A 9,207-nucleotide genomic window follows, 5' to 3' on the forward strand; every position below is an offset into this window, starting at 1 on the left:
TCGAAAAAGCAGATGTATATTTAACTGGGACTTGAAGCCAGAGCCACGACTTGAGGACCACAGAGATGAATACACTAGAATCGTGGCATATTTGGAGGACAAGAGGTGGTGTTGAAATTCCGCTGAAACCATGAGTACTTTTCCTCTTGCTTCTATGACAAGTTCAAGGATTCTATTAAATAATAGCTGTGTCCTTTGAGGGAGTCCAGCTGTTGATGGGCTTGTTTTAGCACAGGCTACACTGTCAGCAGTGAACATCTTTCTCGTCCATGTATGGATCAGATAACTTGGTGAATACTATGGTTTTGGAGGACACTTACGATGTTGGGCACACCGTCCACACAAGGTCTGTGGTGCAATTATACATCCATAATGCCAAAAAGCACATTAGCAAGCTCACAAGGTACAGAGGAGTAAAAATAGTTCCGTTTGTGTGGGGAAACAATAAAAGATAAGGCACTGATGAAACAATATTCCATGTGCAAGTGAGATCTTTATTAATTGCACGGAAAATATCAATTATAAATATCAAAATTTATAAAATGGCATTTCCCTGGTTGTCATTATAAGTAACATTCAGTGACTTATACCTTTAAAAACTAAAAATTTTAATTTGAAACACAGAAAACAATAAATTCGTTTGCAAATGCCCAGTGGGGCAATACAATGATCAAAGTGTGACCATGGTGCAAAAATTGATACAGCTTCGACAAACACTGAAGGACTCCGATACGCATGAATAAATAGAAAAATGTGGGCAAGTATCTCACTTTTCCAAGACGGAACGACAGTTCTGCTACAGGATGTCATCAGGAAGACTAACTGCTTCTTAGTTTCCTTAATCATCTAGTCTGAGTTCTCAGGTGCCCACTGAGAGCAGAGTATGGAGTGAACAAACACCTGAATTCCTTGCATACACACAGCTTGTCTGCAGAGTGAGGATAAACATGTGCAGAGAGGAGGGATAGATCAACTCCTGTGAGGTCTGTGCTGTGGGAATCCATCCTTACATGGACTGATGCCATCTCTCTGGAAAGGCTGACACACATTCTTTATATTCAGATGGTCTATCCTGGGGGAACTCTCCAGGCACGGTTCATGGATGACGGTCGCAAAAGGTTCTCCTCCCATCCTTCCGTGCTTAACTTCTCTGTATTGTGTGAACTTTAATGTGTACTAAAGTGTGCTGTGAAGATGGTTTCTCACATTTCTGACATTCCAAAGATTTCTCTGTCAAAATCTTCTATGGTAGATGAGGGAAAATGATCGTCCAACACCTTCGGCACACTCCCTTACATTCCTAAAATTTCACTCCTGAATGAATGCCTTTTAAGTACAGTTAGGATGAAGGCAGGAAAACGAATTTCCATATTCCTGACATTCATTTCTCTCCTCCCATCTTTTCGACTTATAATTCAGCTGGAAGGCAAAAAAAAAAAAAAAGCAAAAAAGTTCCCCCACATTCTGTACCTGCCTAAGGTCTCTCACCTGTGTGACTATTTCTATGCCTTTTGAGAAACCTTGACTCTCAGAAAGCATTCCCACAGTCCGAACATTCACAAGGTCTCTCTCCAGTGTGAATTCTTCTGTGACAAGAGAGGTGACTTGCTTGGGCAAAGTTTTCCCCCATTTCTTAACTTTCGTAAGATCTCTCACTTGTGTGAATTCTTCTCTACACAACGATGTCACTTGATTTAAAAATGTTTTCCCATATTTCGTAAATTCAGAAGGTTTCACTCCTGTCTGAATTCTTTTATGTGATATGACCTGAAAAGATCGTGAAAATGTTTTCCCACAGGCTAGACATTCAAAATTATTTCTCTCTTCCGTGAAATCTGAGTCGAGAGAGGTGAGGTGATTGGGGAAATATTTTCCTACGTTCCTTACGTTCATAAGTGAATTTTTTTGGTAATTTTGTAGTGACCCTGGGTTGCCAAAGGTTATCTCACATTCTTGACATTTTTAGGGTCTCTCTCCAGTGTGACTTCTTCTATGTTTAGTGAGGTTATGAGATCGTGCAAATGCTTTCCCACATTCCTTACATTCATAAGGTTTCTCACCTGTGTGAACTCTTCTATGGACAGTGAGGTCATGTGAACGCAAAAATGTTTTTCCACACTCCTTACATTCATAAGGTCTCTCACCTGTGTGAATTCCTCTGTGTACAATGAGTTTACTTGAGCACAGAAATGTTTTCCCACATTCCTTACATTCATAAGGTTTCTCTCCTGTATGAATTCTTTGATGTGAAGTGAGCTGACCTGACTGGGAAAATGTTTTCCCACACACCTGACATTCGTAAGGTCTCTCTCCTGTGTGAATTCTTCTATGTTGAGAGAGGTAACTTGAACTGGTAAAGGTTTTCCCACATTCCTTACATTCATACGGTTTCACTCCTGTGTGAATTCTTCTATGATAGGTAAGGCTAGGTGGAGAGGCAAATGTTTTCCCACACTGCTGACACTGATAAGGTCTCTCTCCTGTGTGAATTACTCTATGGACCGCGAGATGACCTGACCGGGCAAATGATTTCCCACATTCCTGACATTGGTAAGGTCTCTCTCCTGTGTGAATTTTACTATGTTGCTTGAGGTTACCTGATTGGGAAAATGTTTTCCCACATTCCTTACATTCATAAGGCTTCTCTCCTGTGTGGAGTCTTTTGTGTACAGTAAGACTAGCAAGGTGACGGAAACTCTTCATACACTCCTTGCATTCATAACACTTCTGTCGCCCGCCATGAATTCCTCCACGTCTCTTGAGGTGACTGGATTCTAAAGCTGCTTTTGTACCTTCCTTGCGTTCACAGGGTCTCTCTCCTGTGTGAATCTGAGTATGCTTAATGACGTGATTTGACGAAGAAAAGGTTTTCTCACCTTCCTTACACTCAAAAGGCTTCTCTGCTGAGTGAACTTTGGCGTGGGCAGTTAAATGGCCGAGCCGACGAAAGCTACACCCACACTGGTGACATTCGTAAGGTTTCCCATCTGTGTGTGTTCTCGCATGTCTCCTGAGCCATGAGAAATAACGAAAAGATTCTCCACATACCGGACATTTATAAGGCTTCTCTACACTGTACGACTTTCTCTTGATGGTGAGGTCTGATGGACTCGTAAGGGGGTCAGACGAAGCAAAGTGTTTCTCATTTCCAGTACAACTGTAAGGCTTATTTACATCATTAAATCCTTCATGAAAATGTAAAGAATTCCTATAAATATTACCATATTCTGTCGTTTCATGTTCATCTACTCCATGTATCCAAAAAGAGGAGAAAGTACAGAAATCTTTCCCACATTTTTTACATGCATGGCTGCTTTCACCAATGTCGGCCCTCAAGAGGTTCACATCTACACGGTTGCAGGAATAATTTGGCAATCTGATGCACAGTTTGTCAGGGCGATTTTCTTCACTCCCTTCGCACAGTCCCTCTGTTGTTACTCTTCTGGGAAAAAGAGACAACACACAGTTGTAACAAAGTGTGTTCCTATGTGCCCACAATACAACACAATGAAGATGCATGAGTTTAACATCTCAGAGTCTTACATTAAGTAATGTAGCAAAACTACTATACCTGTAATTGCTTTTAACTATTATGAGACTTTCTGAAAGGTGTCTCCAAAGAGTAAGATGTTTCTAACGTCCACTTGCCCTACAGAGGTAACTTGTGGTGGCTGTGAATCGAAACGCACTGACACTGATGCGTGAAATGTGTTTATGGTTACCCATGGTGGACAGTGTTTGGGGGAGCTTCCCAGTTTAAACAAGCTCGGAAGCAGAAGTGGCATTCACTTCCATAATAGCTTGCCTCCAGAAACCCTATAAACCTGGAGAAAGGATGAAAGTCATGCAAGTGTCGAGGACTTCCGTTCATAGGGTCGCACTGAGTTGCCTACGACTCGAGGGCCCTTCACAACCACAAAAACAGAATATTTGGTTTTCCATCCTATCGCTTTCATGACACTCACCTCCAATCGGCCTCTACAGTATGACGTTGATCTTTTTTGCCACACAATTTGAACATTTTTGCTAACATGGAATGCCAGGGGTGGGTAGTCCTCAAGAATTTCAACTTTGTGCTTTCAGGGGATGATGCTTCTCCGTCATGAACAATTTCACGGCCTGCCAGAAAAAGAAAACTAGTTTTGACAACATAAATAGAGGGGGAAAAAGAAAGCAACAGAGGTGAGGCTGTGGTGACTAAACAGTCATGTGGGTTCACTTTTTGGTTTCAGCACTTTGACAATAATTAGCAAATAATTCCCTAGGAAGCCCTTCTGGAGCAAATGAAAAACAGCATGGTCTCATGACAGAAATGAGTTTCTTCTGGGCGGATAAATATACAGATGACTCACACACACCACAATGTATAGTACACACATTACAATACACAGGAGAGATGTAATACCACAGTGTGTTCACATGACATCACAAGAAATAATAGAAAACTGGCTTGTTATTACTAGTACTTTTTGTACATGGTTTGTGAAAATGCCATTTTCTCAATGTGCAGAAGAACCTTAGCAAATTAACCGTTTCATACCGCTTCCCAACAAGGAAGCCCAAAATGAGTGGTATACCCCACAGCCCCTAAGAAGAGTCTTGAATTCTGACCTATGAAGTTGAAGTGTACACTTATGAGAGAATCACAGAAAAGGTGCTATCAGGCACGGAAGCTTCCATCAAGAAAGCATGTAACATGTGTGAGTGCTAAAAGTCAGGTGACCATGCCTGTTTCATTGACCCTTGTATTCCCATTCTTGAGTCACAATTCAAAAGTTATGTGCATCAATTCATTTTCTTGGCATTCCAAGGATTTGAAAACCTGTTAATATCTTACTTTTACCAATAAAGTCGACGGTTTCTAAGATTTCCATCATCACGTCCCTGTAGAGTTTCTTCTGAGCAACATCCAGCAAATCCCACTCTTCCCGGCCAAAGAAAATGACCACGTCGTCAAGAAACAACGGTGCCTGAAACACACAAGGTATTCTGGATTGCTTGGGCACCGGGTCTCAATATGTGAGCGACAATAAAAAAGGAGGCTCACATACATACAACGTGACAAAATCATATAGACATGACTAACGTTCTAGTTTCTTCCAAAATCTACACAGGGAATGAGTCTTGCGTCTATCTCTTGACCTTTGTACCTTCATTTTCTCACTGATTAAATCCTGACCATCAGAGTTACTACCTAATAAATCAACCTGTAAATAGTTTCACTCTGAATATTTGTACACAGATTCTGTGTGCTAGAAAACAAAATTGCACAAAGCAGAAACATGTTAAATTTGGAACATGAGTCTGTTGGGTACAGTTCATCTCCTTTTGAAAAGATCTCTAAGAACAGTAAAGAAAATAAAAAGGACAGACTGAAAGCAGGGTGATGAAAACATTTCAGCACGTGGTTATCTTCTTCTGTCTCTTATGAGATGAGAGGACCTAGGTTTCACAAAAGCATATGGCAAGACACAGCCATATTTATTGAGGATTTCCTCCCAATTGCAAGGAGTTGGAAACAACCTAAGTGCCCATCAGCAAACGAATGGATAGAGAAGCTCTTTTACAATGGAATACTATGCTGCACTGAACAACAAAGAACTTACGAAATCTTACTGAAAATGGATGATCTTGGAGGATATGATGCTGAGAGAAATATCTCAGGCACAAAAGGACAGATAATGCACAGTGAAACTCTTGTAAAACGGGACTGACATCCAGGTTGAAGGAAGACTGAGAAGGAGGGGATGAGTGATGTCTATTGAAACAGATGAGGGGAAAAAGTGATTAAAAGTGATCTATGATTAGGTATTATGATCGTGACAAGAGTTCAGAATGAAGGCTGCAAAGTGAAGTGGACTAGGGGGTGGTCATGATCTTGGTGGGATTGTATAACAACAAAATTTTTCCTCTACTTTACAATGAGAAAAGCAAACTGGGGGCGAGGGGTGAGGAGCAAGAAAAAGGCAACAATGAATGACTGCAAATCCAAAGTCTCTGTAAACATTTATTAAAATGAATAATAATAATAATAATTTTCACACATACAAAGTATATGACAAACCAAATTCCTATTTTTATTTATTTTTTTTTTTTACTAAAAATGTTCTTTCACTCTGGTGCTTCTCTAATAGGGAAAATAATTCACTGAATTCCAGGAAGGCATATTATTCAAGGTTCTGCAAGACAGTAAAGTCCTTCTAAAGACACTCTTACAAGTTTTATGGGATCAGAAGTTTCATACATGTAGATTTAGTGCAGATATCAAGGATTATTGTGTAATAAGGCCTAGAGCCCTGGTAGCCTAGTGGTAAGAAACACAAAACAGAGGGTGTGAAAAGGACAGACAAGATTCTACCGGGACGTCAGATTCTGATGTTGAGATTGTGTCATTCAACACAGAGAATCAAGGCCCAGGTTGTGCATCACAGGTCGTGGGGACAGATCTGTGGGTGTCTAAGGAGAGTCACCATATGCAGCCCTGTCATCAAAGAGCGTGGAGAATGAACGGGATGACTATTAAAGGAGCAAAGAGTTTGGTGTGACTACTAGGGCCATTCTGGGAGCCTCCTCTTCCACCTTTTCTTCTCACTGGGGAACCACAATCCTTCAGAAGGTAAAACTGACCCCAAGAATTTCCACCCAAGAACTCAACATCTCAAGGTTGAAAGACCTTGCTCTCTAGAACTCACCATTTTGTACTCCACCTAACACAGGTTGAAGGCAATGATCTTTGTTAATCTGAAGCAATCACGTCAGGACATGCATTCGAGTGGGAGAACACAGGATACTCGGGAAGCAGATGAATGATGTCTGGTCCACACTCCCTTTCACAGGGGCTCAAATCCTTCCTTGGGATTGTCACAAATGCAAGCTGCAACCTCTCCTTCCTCAGCTACCTGGACTGGACACACTTAACAGCGCACTTGAGATCTGAAATAGACAATCAAGAGGAAATAACATTGACTTGGCAAACAGGAAGGAGGATATTGGTTTCATTCACCTGACTTATCCTCTAGGGAGTAGCACTCCTAATCCCACAGTCAACCCTTGGAAAAGTGGGGTGCACATGAACTGGTCAGCAACTCTAAAGGAAAAATATAAGGCATCACACTTGAATAGACAGGAAAACCTTTGTTTGATGACCTCTAGTTCTGTTCTGATCAAAACTAATGTCAGGCCCACATGTGGATCAACACTGTGTGAGACACAATAAGGACAACCTTATTGTCATCATTGAACACGTGATTCTGTGAACGCAGGAGACGAGGGATATATAAACACGACAAAGCCCTCGTATGAGCTCTGTAGTGTGGGATGCTGGGGGTAAAAATAAAAATTTTTTGTACCAAAAACATATACTTTTCAAAAACCGTCAAATGTCCCTATACAATATAAAGAAGGTGGAGGAGTTGATGCTTCAGTATCAAACACTAATTTGACAGAAAACCTTGATAACCAGTAATAAATAAGGTTCCACAACAAGGGTGCATAAAAGTAATTCAAGTGGAAAAAAGGTGAGAAGCGGGTCACACGAAATGAACCCTTGTTACCACAGAATGGTTGAAAATATGGGAAGGAAGTAAATTGTGAATGGTGACATGTAGACAAAAAACTGGCTACTTCAAAAGCTTTCATACTGATCTAAGCTTTTACAAACAAAGTAATAAAATCATTTTTTTAAATAAAATCATTTTGTCAAGGCAGTATGTAATGCATGGATTTTAAAGTGGTTGGATCAATTCAGTATTAACAAAAGAAAAACAAAATAAAAACCCCAAGCCTATGTAAATTACAATTTAAAAACTGTTAAATAATCTTCCAGCTAGAAGAGAAGCTCAAGGCAGTTCATTCTACTATCCATTTTTATTTTGTTGGCCAATACTCTGTATTAATACTATAATCACGGTGAATATTAGAAGCCTTTGGTCTCCAGGGGAGAGACCATTTGGTATGTCAAACATCCAAAGGCCATCTGTGAGACCTATTGTCTCATGAGACCGTTGACCAACCAACCCTAACATCCTTCATCGCCTTTGTGAATCCATGCACTTTATTTGGGAAGTGTGCACTTGGTAGAAATCTCTGGCCATCACTGGACACTGCACACGTGTGCCTGGGAGCTAGCTAACTAGCAGTGGGTCTGACATCAGTTGTGTATTTGAAATCTGTAAGGGTGCATTGCTGTGAGTTGTTCATTGCATGTCTATAAGAGTGAGGGTGAGAACTCTATCTTTGCCTGTTGCACCAAGGTACGACAATCTTCTGGATATACACCTGTTGCAAAATTGTGCCCGCCCTGCTTTCTGTCATACGTTAGATGAGGAGAAGGTGCATTGTATCTGATGACTCTACACCAATTTTCACATCTGAGGACCACACATCTATTACCACTTTTCTTTAGTTGATGTTGTTGTTGTTGTCGTTATGTGCTGTTGAGTCGTTTGCAACTCATAGCGACCCTATGTACTGGACTCTATCCACTAGCTCACTTTGGCAGCACGTAGACTAAAAAGGAACGACACACAGAAGACTACCAAGGCCCCTGCACAAGGATGACATGCAAATTCATGAAGCATTCCCTCTGTTTCCTTTGACAGATATTACAGGGGCTAGGGATGTCTGACCTATTGCTTCAATCACAGGACAAGTCATTTTGAGTTAATAGAAGACATGATTTTTTTTTCTTTTTTTTAAATAAGAGAGCATAATGTGTACCTGGAGAATGAGGGCGAAAATAAAGGAAACCTGGTCATTAATAGAAGGAGGTGAAATGTCCCAAAATTCCTAATGACCCTGGTATAATTATTGTCTTCAGAATGAATATAAATATTCAGATAGTTAGGACCCAAACCAAGCTACTGGTTTTTTTAAATACTACTGAGACATAGTAGGGAAAACCTAGAGTAGGTCTCACTTCCTAGGAGACATGCGAAAAAGCAGCTTAAATACTCTTTTCATCTCATATCCTTTAGGGCAGGGCTGCTTGGAACAAGGCTAAATACTACCCCCTCAGGCGTTCAGCCAGATTGTATAAACAACAACAAAAATCATAAGAGGTATTCACATCAGATCCCTCAAACCGGAAAAATTCTGACTCTTCCTAGTGCTTTAAGGCTGTTTTTTTGGAAGAGTTATAAACCTTAAAGCTTCAGGTAGCAAAATATTGGTCAATCTCTTAATAGTTTTCTAGTTAAGTAAATTAAA

The 9,207-nt window shown here is 40.5% G+C and overlaps 1 pseudogene; it reads right to left on the minus strand.

Annotated features, from left to right (window-relative positions):
- Window positions 1–1,408: 1,408 nt before the first annotated feature.
- The window catches only part of LOC102844484, a 72,255-nt pseudogene continuing 64,456 nt past the window's right edge, over window positions 1,409–9,207 (minus strand).

This window comes from Elephantulus edwardii, unplaced genomic scaffold (assembly GCF_000299155.1).
Source record: "Elephantulus edwardii isolate Elephantulus edwardi_28Jun2011 unplaced genomic scaffold, EleEdw1.0 scaffold00462, whole genome shotgun sequence".
NCBI classification, from domain to species: Eukaryota; Metazoa; Chordata; class Mammalia; order Macroscelidea; family Macroscelididae; genus Elephantulus; species Elephantulus edwardii.